The 14305-nt window shown below is 43.2% G+C and overlaps 1 protein-coding gene and 1 non-coding gene across 2 annotated transcripts in view; one reads left to right on the top strand and one right to left on the bottom strand.

Moving 5' to 3' along the window:
- LOC126281617 (putative inorganic phosphate cotransporter) overlaps positions 1 to 14305 on the bottom strand; it is a 433128-nt gene that overhangs the window by 343069 nt on the left and 75754 nt on the right. The gene's annotated exons all lie outside the window — the stretch shown is intronic.
- Positions 6484 to 6558, top strand: Trnat-cgu (transfer RNA threonine (anticodon CGU)). Its single transcript has one exon. It is a non-coding gene; the product is annotated as a tRNA-Thr (tRNA).

The following is a 14305-nucleotide window of genomic DNA, read 5'->3' on the forward strand; positions in this document are numbered from 1 at the left end:
TTCTAATCCTCTGTCGACTGTAATACTAATCGACTATAGGTATCACATTCATATTATGTCATGTTAATAGTGCAGGCAATTATCCTAGTGAAAATGAAAATGTGATTTCCTAAAAATAATGCGAGATTGGAAGATAAGAATCAATTTTATTTCTTTTTTTATCCTTTTTTATCTGTCTAATCCTTCCACAGTAATACGATTTAAAAAAAAAAACGTTTCGAATCTTTTCGACCCATAATACCATACGTAATTCAACAGCTTTGCAGCGTCATAGATGGTTACTTTTTTCATTTATGTGAAATGTTAACGTCTGTGAGTAATAATTATTGTAACGAAATTGGGCCTAAAACAGTTTATGTTTTGCGACCATTACTTTATTTTCTAGGATGTTATGTTCTGTAGAAAATTCTTTGCTTTATTTTATAGCTTGTCATCTACAACGTAATGGGAAATAGGGGAGAGAGTGCCACGGATGCAATAAGCTAGCTGGTTCAAATAGCTCTGAGCACTATGACATATTTAACTTTTTTTTATTATAAAATGCAGTATGCCGTTTCAGGACAATAGCACATTGCAGAATTATCACAAATATTTCATACCTATAATTACACTCAGGTGACAAAATTAATGGGATATACACGTATACAGATGGCGGCAGTATCGCATATACAAGGTATAAAGGGGCAGTGCATTGACAAAGCTATCATTTGTACTCAGGTGATTCATTTGAGAAGGGTTCAGAAGTAACTTCTGAGGTCATCAGTCGCCTGCAACTTAGAACTACTTAAACCTAACTAACCGAAGGACATCCCACACATCCATGCCCGAGGCAAGATTCGAACCTGCGACCGCAGCGGTCGCGCGGTTCCAGACTGTAGCGCCTAGAACCGCTCGACCACTTTGGCCGGCTAAGCTAGCTGGGATGCAACAAAGGGTTTTTCGTTGCGACGAGACCTTTTCACGACATTTCAATCACCAACTTTCTCCTCTGAATGTAAAAATATTTTATTGTCGCCAATCTACATAGGAAAATTATGATCATCATAACAAAATAAGAAAAATCAAAGCTCGTACAGATTTATTTAAGTGTTCATTTATCACACACGCTGTTAGAGAGTGGAACGGTGGAGAACTAGTCTAAAGGTGATTCTAAGAACCCTTTGCCAGACACTTAAGTTTGAACTGCAAAGTAGCCATGTAGATGTAGTCGTAAATGTTTTTGTGAGTTTGGTTGGTGACTCAACAAATCACATTACCACCAAACGTATTATTGCACATTTCTCGATTCCTTACATATAACTTCGTGGTATCTGCTCTCATCTGCACGCCTATGTGCTTGTGAAAATACGCTCTTGAATGAGTTACACGTGTTTGAAGAAACGAACTCGCAAGTAGCACTTTTTGAACTTTTCTGCCTGTAAACGTTCACTTGTTTTCATACTTGTTCTGCCGTCAATCTGAACTTTGTTTACTGTATCTCTCTCTCTGTGCGGGCGCGCGCGTGTGTGTGTATGTGTGTTTGTGTGTGTGTGTACTATTATTTTTTCAGTTTTTATTGTCGTTTTTAATCGTTCCTATAATGTGTTTAACAGTGTGGAATTGCATATGTAATGTAGTTGTTTATAATCTGCACTAAAAACCGATATTAGTCTGTATTTATTAATATTATACTTCATTACGCGTTTCGGCGGCAGTGTAAAATTAATAAATGCAGTAGTCAATATTAAAATCTGCTGTAGACTGCATTAAAAATGGCGGCAACATCTCACAAAGCATTATGCATTTTGCTGCTGTATATCATGTGTATTCCTCAGGCTATTTCCTTCTGTACGTGAAGTTCCCCTTTATGTTTAGTTTTATTGGAGTATTTTTAAATGTGTGTCTATTTAAGTTAGTACTGGCTGTGAATTATTAAGTGCTGAAGAAATGTTCTTTTTAGGCTACTTCTTTACAAGGATAATCGGAATACTTTAGAGAAGATAATATTATTTTGTTATTCTTGCCTTTTAGTCGGATAGATCCACCACTCTATCTGTTTTTGTTCTGAGCCAAAACATCATTCCTTACCCCGTACTTCCCTACACTTCGATGAAAATAACTTTGCAATTGACGTTTCAACGAGTTGAGTGGGGGTAGGGGACAACGGTCATATGATCATTCTTCGGTCTGGAGATCCATGTGTTTGTTAGGTATAATTTTTTGTTTAGCAGGTAAATGTATAACTTTGACAAGTTTCGCAGGCTACACAATTGTACATTAATAGCACGATTATACCATTTCTGTTTAGGGCCAGAGACTACAACATCCAGTGGTCTCCATTCTATCTGGATCTCGAATTCCAGCTGTGCAACGTACCGGCCAAAGATGCTGGTATTCCGTTTCTTGCCTAACATGGCTACCAGGAAATGCCAAGAGATCGCTAAATGATAATACTTTTCGATCTTGCTTTTACATCAGCCTAGTCATCCTATGTTAATACAAAATTCAGAGCCAGAATTCTTTATCACCTATAGAACTGTGGAAATTTTGTTGTCTAATTACAACATAGCAAACTATGCAGATGACAAGAATCTACAGGCACGTCGAAATTCTCTGCTGCGGGATCTACAGTTTAGGAATCTATGATTATACGGTACCAGTACTATATTTAACTCGATGACGCAGATGCCATATTGATTTTGGAATATTTAACTTTTTTGTATTATAAAATGCAGTATGCCGTTTCAGGACAATAGCACATTGCAGAATTATCACAAATATTTCATACCTATAATTACACTAAGGTGACAAAATTAATGGGATATACACGTATACAGATGGCGGCAGTATCGCATATACAAGGTATAAAGGGGCAGTGCATTGACGGAGCTTTCATTTGTACTCAGGTGATTAATTTGAGAAGGGTTCAGAAGTGACTATGACAGCGCGACGGGGATTAACAGATTTTGAACGTGGAATGGTAGCTGGAACAAGAAGCATGGGACATTCCATTTCGGAATTAATTAGGGAATTTAATATACCGAGATCCACAGCGTCAAGAGTGTACCGAGGATACAAAATTTCACGCAACACCTCTCACCATTTCAACGCAGTGGCCGATGGCCATCATTTAACGATCGAGGGCAGTGACGTTTGACAGTGCTAACAGACAAGCAACAGTGCTTGACATAACTGCAGAAATCAGTGTGGGACGTACGACGAACGTATCCATTAGGATAGTGCGGCGAAATCTGGGGTTAATGGGCTATGGCAACAGACGACCGACGCGAGTGTTTTTACTAAGAGCAGGACACAGCCTGCAGCGCCTCTCCTGGGATCGTGACCATATCTTTTGGACCCTAGACGACTGGAAAACCGCGGCCTCGACAGATGAGTCCCGATTTCAGTTGGTAAGAGCTGATGGTACGTTTCGAGTGTTGCGCAGACCCCACGAAGCCATGGATCCAAGATGTCAAGAAGGCACTGTGCAAGCTGGCGAAGGCTCTATAATGGTGTGGGTTGTGTTTACTGGAAATGGATTGGGTCCTCTGGGCCAACTGGACCGATCATTGGCTAGAAATGGTTATGTTCGGTTACTTGGAGACCAATTGCAGCCATTCGTGGACTTCATGTTGCCAAACAACGATGGAATTTTTATGGGTGACAGTGCGCCATGTCATCGGGATAAAATTGCTCACGTTGGTTTGAAGAACAATCTGGACAATTCGAGCGAGTGATCTGGCCACCCAGATCGCCCGACATGAATCCCATCGAATATTTACGGGGTATAATCGAGGTTCGTGCACAAAATCCTGCACCGGCAATACTTTCGCCATTATGACCTCTATAGAGGCAGCATGGCTCAATATTTATGAAGGGGACTGTGAACGAGTTGTTGAGTCCATACCACCCCAAACTGCTACACTACGCCGGGAAATGTACGTCCGACACGATATTAGGAGGTATACCGTGACTTTTGTATCTTAAATGTACACTCCTGGAAATGGAAAAAAGAACACATTGATACCTGTGTGTCAGACCCACCATACTTGCTCCGGACACTGCGAGAGGGCTGTACAAGCAATGATCACACGCACGGCACAGCGGACACACCAGGAACCGCGGTGTTGGCCGTCGAATGGCGCTAGTTGCGCAGCATTTGTCCACCGCCGCCGTCAGTGTCAGTCAGTTTGCCGTGGCATACGGAGCTCCATCGCAGTCTTTAACATTGGTAGCATGCCGCGACAGCGTGGACGTGAACCGTATGTGCAGTTGGCGGACTTTGAACGAGGGCGTATAGTGGGCATGCGGGAGGCCGGGTGGACGTACCGCCGAATTGCTCAACACGTGGGGCGTGAGGTCTCCACAGTACATCGATGTTGTCGCCAGTGGTCGGCGGAAGCTGCACGTGCCCGTCGACCCGGGACCGGACCGCAGGGACGCACAGATGCACGCCAAGACCGTAGGATCCTACGCAGCGCCACTTCCCAGCAAATTAGGGACACTGTTGCTCCTGGGGTATCGGCGAGGACCATTCGCAACCGTCTCCATGAAGCTGGGCTACGGTCCCGCACACCGTTAGGCCGTCTTCCGCTCACGCCCCAACATCGTGCAGCCCGCCTCCAGTGGTGTCGCGACAGGCGTGAATGGAGGGACGAATGGAGACGTGTCGTCTTCATCGATGAGAGTCGCTTCTGCCTTGGTGCCAATGATGGTCGTATGCGTGTTTGGCGCCGTGCAGGTGAGCGCCACAATCAGGACTGCATACGACCGAGGCACACAGGGCCAACACCCGGCATCATAGTGTGGGGAGCGATCTCCTACACTGGCCGTACACCTCTGGTGATCGTCGAGGGGACACTGAATAGTTCACGGTACATCCAAACCGTCATCGAACCCATCGTTCTACCATTCCTAGACCGGCAAGGGAACTTGCTGTTCCAACAGGACAATGCACGTCCGCATGTATCCCGTGCCACCCAACGTGCTCTAGAAGGTGTAAGTCAACTACCGTGGCCAGCAAGATCTCCGGATCTGTCCCCCATTGAGCATGTTTGGGACTGGATGAAGCGTCGTCTCACGCGGTCTGCACTTCCAGCACGAACGCTGGTCCAACTGAGGCGCCAGGTGGAAATGGCATGGCAAGCCGTTCCACAGGAATACATCCAGCATCTCTACGATCGTTTCCATGGGAGAATAACAGCCTGCATTGCTGCGAAAGGTGGATATACACTGTACTAGTGCCGACATTGTGCATGCTCTGTTGCCTGTGTCTATGTGCCTGTGGTTCTGTCAGTGTGATCATGTGATGTATCTGACCCCAGGAATGTGTCAATAAAATTTCCCCTTCCTGGGACAATGAATTCACGGTGTTCTTATTTCAATTTCCAGGAGTGTATATGTCAGTTATTGATGAATCAGCGTTCTAAACCTTCAAGAGATACTATGACAGCCGCCATAAAAGACGAAAATTGCATGTCCTCGGCGCAGGTGTAGTGGATAAGCTCCTCGATCACAGTATGTAGGTTCATGGCACGCTATTTCCTTTTAATCCTAGCGTTTTTAACGTATTAAGGGCTTTCTTACGAATGTAATGCAAGCATGTTCTACTGCATTGATTGTTATTTACATTTCCATCTGATTAGAAAATTAAGAATGAAATTAATACTTGACTGTTTCTTTCCGCATATGTGCCGATTTCCGAGTATGTAGTTGGGCAGGAACCTAAGAGGGCACCTTAAATTTCTACAGATAAAACGATCAGCAATAAAATTAAGATTCTTTCTTCTCACCGATATTTAGCTGTTTATTTCCAGCCCATATATCGTCAAGAGACAGACACCTCCGGCTGGCATAACAATGCCGCTAATGACGTATGGCTACAAGCTGGCTGTACTGAATACTGACACTAGAAATCTCTCATTCACAGAAATATGTTATTCGACCTGTAGACCCTGACGTACCCCTTTACCCCATTATTTTATATAGGAATTTACTGGGTGATTCACAATTCCTGTTAGAGATTTGGAGATTGTAGAGGGAACTTGGTATATAAAGTTTTGATCAGGAACTCATTTTTGGAAATGTGCCGTTTGGATATAAAATAAGTTTGAAAATCGGATCACTTATAAATCGCCAGTTTCACGGTTCAGTACGTAATGGCGGAGCTATGCAACGCATGTGTCGCAAACGTTTGCCGGTTCGACTCATTGCGTCACATACGACTTTCGGCCGATTACAACAGCTACGAGAAACAGGTGCGTGTTATGAAGATGGTATCTGTTCTTTCGAACATGCCCGAAAGAACAGATACCATCGGTGACCATGCAGCTCTCTTAGAATGAAATGATAAATAAATCAAGACCCTAAGCTGTCGACAGGCGTTGATATACATCAACGGGGACAGTTGAGTGCGTGGACATTAAGTGTGGACATCAAGTTGGGAATGTGGGTCTCATGGGGAGATTGCAATGGATACGTCCCTGCAGTCGCTGTATCCTCTTTGCCCTCGGTGGCTCAGATGGATAGAGCGTCTGCCGCGTAAGCAGGAGATCCCGGGTTCGAGTCCCGGTCGGGGCACACATTTTCAACTGTCCCCGTTGAGCCGGCAGAAATGGCCGTGCGGTTCTAGGCGCTGCAGTCTGGAGCCGCGAGACAGCTACGGTCGCAGGTTCGAATCCTGCCTCGGGCATGGATGTGTGTGATGTCCTTAGGTTAGTTAGGTTTAAGTAGTTCTAAGTTCTAGGGGACTGATGACCTCAGAAGTAAGTCCCATAGTGCTCAGAGCCATTTGAACCATTGTCCCCGTTGATGTATATCAACGCCTGTCGATAGCTTAGGGTCTTGATTTAATTATCATTTCATAGAAACAGGCACGTTCGCAACTACGGGTAGGTGGGTTGACTGTGACGTTCCACAGTCGCCTACCAGGATAGGGGACCGTGTGTGGACTGACACACCTGTTGCAATGAACGTCAGGGTCGCCACGGAGAGCACACGCGTCAGAGATCGTTGTCTATGCTCCGTTCTATGAAGTGAGAGATTCGAAAGTTATCCAATCTAAAAACTCAATTTTGCATCCAAGTGGTACATTTCCAGACATGGGTTCCAAATCAGAACTTTATCCAGTAAGTCCCTTCTACAATCCCTGTAAGCCTGTATTCTAAATCGTGAAACACACTGTGTACATTTATTTAGATGCTGGCCACACTGTAAATGCACACAGTCCAAATGTCACACTAATTTAAAAATGTATCAAAAGTATATAAAGTATAGGAGCGAGAGGTTATCTACTGTTTGAACAGAAAACGGACTGTAGTAGATTTTTATTTAATAAAGAGATTCGGCAAACACCTTCCCAAAAAAATAATCGATTCTGGCATACAGGAGCCATATGCTTCTGGAAGTCGTGAATTCGTACCTCAAGTGCTTCCTTCGAAGACTTGACTGCAACTGGCCCCTGTATGCCAGTATCGATTATTTTTGAGAGATGCATATGGGGCCTGAAGATGACATAATCAACTGCCGAAATTGTTAGCGAAAATAAAATAAAAGAACTTCCCAATTTGCACGGCTGTTTGCCGAATTTCTTTATTAAGTGTTTGACCACCCACTGTCCCACGTCCACAATGTATCGACCGAGACTGTGGTTATGAAAGTCGAAAGACGATAAAGGGAAAGAGTAATTGAGAAGGGGGTGAGACTAGGTAGTAGTCTATCTACACCTTACGTTATTCAATTTATACACAGAGCAAGCAGTGAAGGAAACCACGGAGATATTTAGAAATGTACTTAAAATTCAGGAGGAAGAAATAGAAACTTTAATGTTTACTAATGACATTATAATTCTGCCAGAGACGGCTAAGGACTTGGAAGATAAGTTAAACGGAATGGATAGCAACTTGCAAAGAGGTTGTACAGGGTGGAGCAGAGGAAACGCATGTTTTTTGAACCGCTGGAGGGGGTATTGGCCTTGAATGAATGTTGGCAGACTGTCCGTCAATGCAGTTTCAGTCGCTATGGAGCGTAGGAACGTAGGGCATGGTGTGTTTGTCGTCTACTTTAGAAACAATGATTCCGTAGTCACAGTGCAATGTCGTTTCCGTCAAAATTTTAGAGTTGGACGTCGAGGTGCAGTGCCTTATCGAAATATGTACTCCGATGGTTTGCAGAAGTACCGGATCTGTAATGAAAAAGTAGCCACCTGGTCTTCCCCGTTCAGTTCGTACTCCAAAAAATATAGACCGAATGAGAACCGCAGTTCTTGCTAGTCCGAAACGATCAGCTAGGCGGCAGGCGGGGTATGTCACGTCGTTCGCTTCACCGCATCTTACGTGATGATCTTAAGTTTCACCCGTACAAGATAATGATCGTCCAGCAGTTTAGTGAAGGGGATTTTGTGCAGCTCAGAGAGTTTTGTCGCTTAATGGACGAAATTTTTACGGAAGATGCAGATGCTACAGTCTTCATGAGTGATGAAGCACATTTTCATGTTGACGGTTATGTCAATGTTCAAAATTGTCGGTACTGGGTGTTGTGGTTGGCAGGAGAGCCAACCCGTATAACTAAAGGAGGCCGAAATGCACGCGTTTTAGCTCACGCAGGCTGGCGTGAGGTCTGGAACATGACAAGGGAATTAGAATTGAGAAAAACTGACGTAGCTGGTGGAATACTTAACTTTAATCCATTAATGGAGAACGTCGCTCTTTATGGTACATGATTCACAATATCAATAGTACGGATACTGGCGCCTTGCTAGGTCGTAGCAAATAACGTAGCTGAAGGCTATGCTAACTATCGTCTCGGCAAATGAGAGCGTAGAAGTCAGTGAACCATCGCTAGCAAAGTCGGCTGTACAACTGGGGCGAGTGCTATGAAGTCTCTCTAGACCTGCCGTGTGGCGGCGCTCGGTCTGCAATCACTGATAGTGGCGACACGCGGGTCCGACGTATACTACCGGACCGCGCGGCCGATTTAAAGGCTACCACCTAGCAAGTGTGGTGCTGCATTTCAAATATGGGGATTGTTGGACACCTTTTTTTTTTTTTTGGAAGAGAAAGGACCTGCAGTTACTGTGACATCAGCGCGCTACGTTAAAATGTTAAACAACTTTTTTCGTCCAGAACTTGAAAGACGTCAAGTGAAGATGAGAGAGCATCCATGGAAGTGGTCCGACAGATGTTCCCAGGACATGTTATTTCGAGATACGGTGATGTTTACTGGCCCCCTCGCTCACTCGATTTGTCGATATGCGGCTTCTTTTTGTGGGGATATTTAAAATCAAAAGTCTACATGAACAAGCCTCGCACAATCCATGACCTGAAGAGTTCCATTCGTCAGGAAACTGAAACCGTGCCGAATGAAATGTTGGAGAGAGGCATTCGTAACTTTCGGGAGAGGATCCAAATTTGCATCCAGCAAGAGGGACATCACCTCCAAGACATTATCTTTCGAACCTAATTAACGTATATATATATATATATATATTTCAAAACAGCATTAAAATATATCATTTACTGCTTGTTTTTATTATTTTTATCAAACCGTGTCTTAGTCATTCAATAGTGAAAAACATGCGTTTCCTATGCTGCACCCTGTAAGATGAAAATCAACAAAAGTAAAACAAGGGTAATGGAGGGTAGGTGAATTAAATTAGGCGTTACAGTGAGGGCTAAATTAAGAAACGAGACACTAAAAATTCTTAAGAGAGTTTTGTCATTTTGGGAGCAAAATAACATGCGGTGGCAATAGTAGAGAGGATATAAAGCACAGACTAGCAATAGCAGGAAAAGGTCAGCTGAAAAAGAGAAATATGTTGGGATCAAACCAAATTTGAAGTGCTTCGAACTTTTTTCTGAAGTCATTTGTCTAGATGTAGTCTCGTACAGAAGCGAAACGTGGACGAGGAACAGTTCAGACAAGAAGATAACAGAAGCTTCGAAATATGGTGCTATAGAAGATTAAATTGGTAGATCGAATAACTAATGAAGAGGTTGAAATGGCTCTGAGCACTATGGGACTTTATATCGGAGGTCATCAGTCCCCTAGAACGTAGAACTGCTTAAACCTAACTAACCTAAGGACATCACACAACACCCGGTCATCACGAGGTAGAGAAAATCCCTGACTCCTCCGGGAATCCGGGCGTGGGAAGCGAGGACGCTAACGCACGGCCACGAGGTGCGGACTGTTATGAAGAGAAATTTAAGGTACATTCTGACTAAAAGAAGAAAATGGTTCATAACACATTCTGAGACATCAAGGGACGATCAATTTGGTAATGGGGAGATGTGTTGGGCGACAGAATTTCAGAAGGAGAGCAAAGCTTGACTACAGTAAGCTGGTTGAAATGGGTGGAGGTAGCGGTAGTCACGCAGAATGGGAGAGCTTGTACAGGATACACTAGTGTGGTGAGTTAAATCAAACCAGTCCTCGGACTGAAGACTGCAACAACGAAAACACGAAAAGAAGTTGGGTGTTTGTGCCGTCGCCCACATTATTTTGCCTGACCCTAATCGATAACAATAGTCCCTCACGCTGTCAATGTGTTGCCACTCGAATACCTGATATTCCTCGGATCATATCGCGGATTTAATCGCAAAGTTATCAATATTTAGCGTGACATTTGAGCGGCTAAGCTGTACGTATTCATTGGAAACAATATCGATTATAAAGAACAATTAATTACGTCTCTGACAAGGTCTGCAAGAAATACTGTCCTAAATCAAACGTTTAGCTCTTGTGTGTTTATTCCTTAATCCACTTTTGCTGTACAGCAGAAAATATAAGAATATAGCTTGACTTGGGAATCCTGTCTGTTAGAGATAATGTTGGAAGCTACATATTAATTCTGAATGTCGACCTGTGATGAATCTGAGTGAATGTTATGTTTTCGCGCTGTGAGTATCACTGCGACACATCGGAGCATTAACTTCTGTATCTAGATACGGTAAGCTGTAATCTTCGTCAGATTAAATACTGTGATAATTGATGATTCTGATGAGACGTGGGTGGTATTATCGATATATCTCTGGACGCCGTTTGTTAAGATGATGTGCCCGCTTCATTTTTTCTTCGCCGCAAATGTCCAATGTTTCTTTGAGAGGACTATGAAAATCACTTAAAACTTCACAGCAAAAATTGTGAAAACGGAAAGTGGTATTGATGTGTGGTTTTGACAGAACGGATTGATAGTCAGAGCTCGTATCGTTCGCCAATACATTGAGTGCAATAATATTTAGAAAGCGAGTTTTCCGTGCAGGCATACACATTTTAAATGGAGCATTAACTGTTGACATTGACGAACTAAAAGTAGGGTAAATTATAACGTCAGTGTTGTTTGTTGCAGGATTTTAGTACTAGTTATGAGATACAGTATTTTGAAAAGTTCCTGTACCGACACTGGTACAATGTCTGTGGTTCCACACACCGAAGAAGAACAGAAGCGCACACAGTCGTTATGTGGACTCTGACCAATAACAAGACAGTTGCCCATCATAGGTTGTGTTCAAAATGACCACCGGCAGCGGCAGTATACGCTTTCACTCTGGTATGGAACAACTGCAGCACACGTGCTAGCTTTTCAGCGGGGATGTCCGAGCAGGCTGCAGTAATACGTCGTTGCACATCATCAGGTGTGGTTGGTATGTCGTTGTAGACAGCGGATTTCAGCTTTCACCAGAGAAAAAAGTCTGCGGGCGTCAAACCGGGGTAACGGGTCGGCCACGGTACAGGTCCTCTGCGTCCAGTTCAAAGATTTGGAAACAATTCGTGAAGACATGCTGTAATACTTCGTGCACTATGGTTCGGACAGCCGTCGTATTGATACCTCAAGTTTCTCCTAATCTGCAGCATCTCTAGAAGATGGTCTCTTAGGAAGCTGCGGTACTCGTGTGCGTTCAGCGTTCGTAAATAAAAAAAAGGGCCTATGAGCTGATGTTCCACTACACCGAACCACACGTTTACGCTCCATCGACGCTGACGTTTCACTAGAGAAAGCCAACGGTGATTTTTGTTGTTGTTGTAGTCTTCACTCCTGAGACTGGTTTGATACAGCACTCCATGCTACTCTATCCTGTGCAAGCTTCTTCATCTGCTAGTACCTGCTGCAACCAACATCCTTCAGAATCTGCTTAGTGTAATCATCTCTTGGTCTCCCTCCACGATTTTTACCCTCCACGCTCTCGTCCAATACTAAATTGGTGATCCCTTGATACCTCAGAACATGTCCTACCAACCCATCCCTTCTTCTAGTCAAGTTGTCCCACAAATTCCTCTTCTCCTCAATTCTGTTGAATACCTCCTCATTAGTTATGTGATCTACCCATCTAATCTTCAGCATTCTTCTGTAGCACCACATTTCGAAAGCTTCTATTCTCTTCTTGTCTAAACTATTTATCGTCCATGTTTCACTTCCATACATGGCTACACTCCATACAAATACTTTCAGAAACGACTTCCTGACACTTAAATCTGTACTCGATGTTAACAAATTTCTCTTCTTCAGAAACGCTTTCCTTGCCATTGCCAGTCGACATTTTATATCCTCTCTACTTCTACCATCATCAGTTATTTTGCTTCCCAAATAACAACACTCCTGTAGTACTTCAAGTGTCTTAGTTCCTAATGTAATTCCCTCAGCATCACCCGACTTAATTCGACTACATTCCATTATCCTCGTTTTTGGTTTTGTTGATGTTCATTTTAGATGCTCCTTTCAAGACACTGTCCATTCCGTTCAGTTGCTCTTCCAAGTCCTTTGCTGTCTCTGACAGAATTGCAATGTCATCGGCGAACCTAAAAGTTTTTATTTCTTCTCCATGGATATTAATAGCTACTCCGAATTTTTCTTTTGTTTCCTTTACTGCATGCTCAGTATACAGATTGAATAACATCGGGGATAGGCTACAAACCTATCTCATTCCCTTCCCAACAACTGATTCCCTTTCATGCCCCTCCACTCTTATAACTGCCATCTGGTTTCTGTACAAACTGTAAATAGCCTTTCGCTCTCTGTATTGGATCCCTGTCACCTTCAGAATTTGAAAGAGAATGTTCCAGTCAAATTTGTCAAAAGCTTTCTCTAAGTCTACAAATGCTAGATACATAGGTCTGCCTTTTCTTAATCTATCTTATAAGATAAGTCGTACGGTCAGTATTGCCTCACGTGTTCGAATATTTCTACTAAATCCAAACTGATCTTCCCCGAGGTCGGCTTCTACCAGTTTTTCCATTCGTCTGTAAAAGATTCGCGTTAATATTTTGCAGTCGTTATTTATTAAACTGATTGTTAACAAACCAATAGTCCTGTTTAGGCGGTTTACCTGGCCATGACTGGTAAATGTGGCTTCATCACCAAACAAGATACGTGATGCATCTGGAGTATCCTGCCGTAATGCCCATCTACAGAAGTTAACACGATTCTCGTAATCGTTTCCATGTTGCTCTTGATGGAGAGGGATGTGGTTTGGATTGAACCTACTTCGATGAAGAATGGTTAGGACACTTGCCACTTCCTCGTACGATTGCACGGAAGCTAACGTCTGGATCTGTTGCAGCAGCAGCAAGAACATTAATTTTTCCTCTTCTGTCGTCACATCTTTCCTTCTGCTACTTGTCTCGGTGATACACTAACACTTTCACGTAACTTGTCAAAGAGGTGATACACTAACACTTTCACGTAACTTGTCAAAGAGGTTGATAAATAACTGCTGAGGTGGTAGACGTCTGTTGGGATACCTTGCCGCATAAGCCGTGAAAGGACGAACTGTATTCTTCCTACAGTCTCTATACACCACGATCATGTCGGCTTTTTCTGCATTTGTAAGTCCCATCGTCCAGTCACGACCTACTGCTTGGACTATCACGCGCTAACTGACTTACTAGTCTCAGTGCACTCAAGGAGCACACAAGCACAATATAAGCAAACATAACAACATAGTACCTACCAACTACGCAGGTTGAATGGCACAAATAATTGTCAGCGTGGAAACTTTGCACGATACGATATCTCGTAAACTTTTCGCACTATAATCCTGCAAAATACACGACTGAAATTATAATTTACCCTGCTTTTAGACAGTTAATATCAGTAGGCATTGTTTCATTTAAAATGTATATCTCCACAAAAACACACTAAGTATTATTACAATCTGTTTGCGGGCATACAATCCGGGACCCTGACGTCAAATCCATTCTGTGAAATACAAATGACAGAGCACAGCAATCAGTCGTGCTTTTTACAGGTTTTATTTGGCAAATATAGATTTCGGGTACTGCCTAGCCATTATCAGTGCACAGTTTCATAGTATCAGTGCACGTCAGTTCC

Source organism: Schistocerca gregaria, chromosome 1 (assembly GCF_023897955.1).
Source record: "Schistocerca gregaria isolate iqSchGreg1 chromosome 1, iqSchGreg1.2, whole genome shotgun sequence".
NCBI classification, from domain to species: Eukaryota; Metazoa; Arthropoda; class Insecta; order Orthoptera; family Acrididae; genus Schistocerca; species Schistocerca gregaria.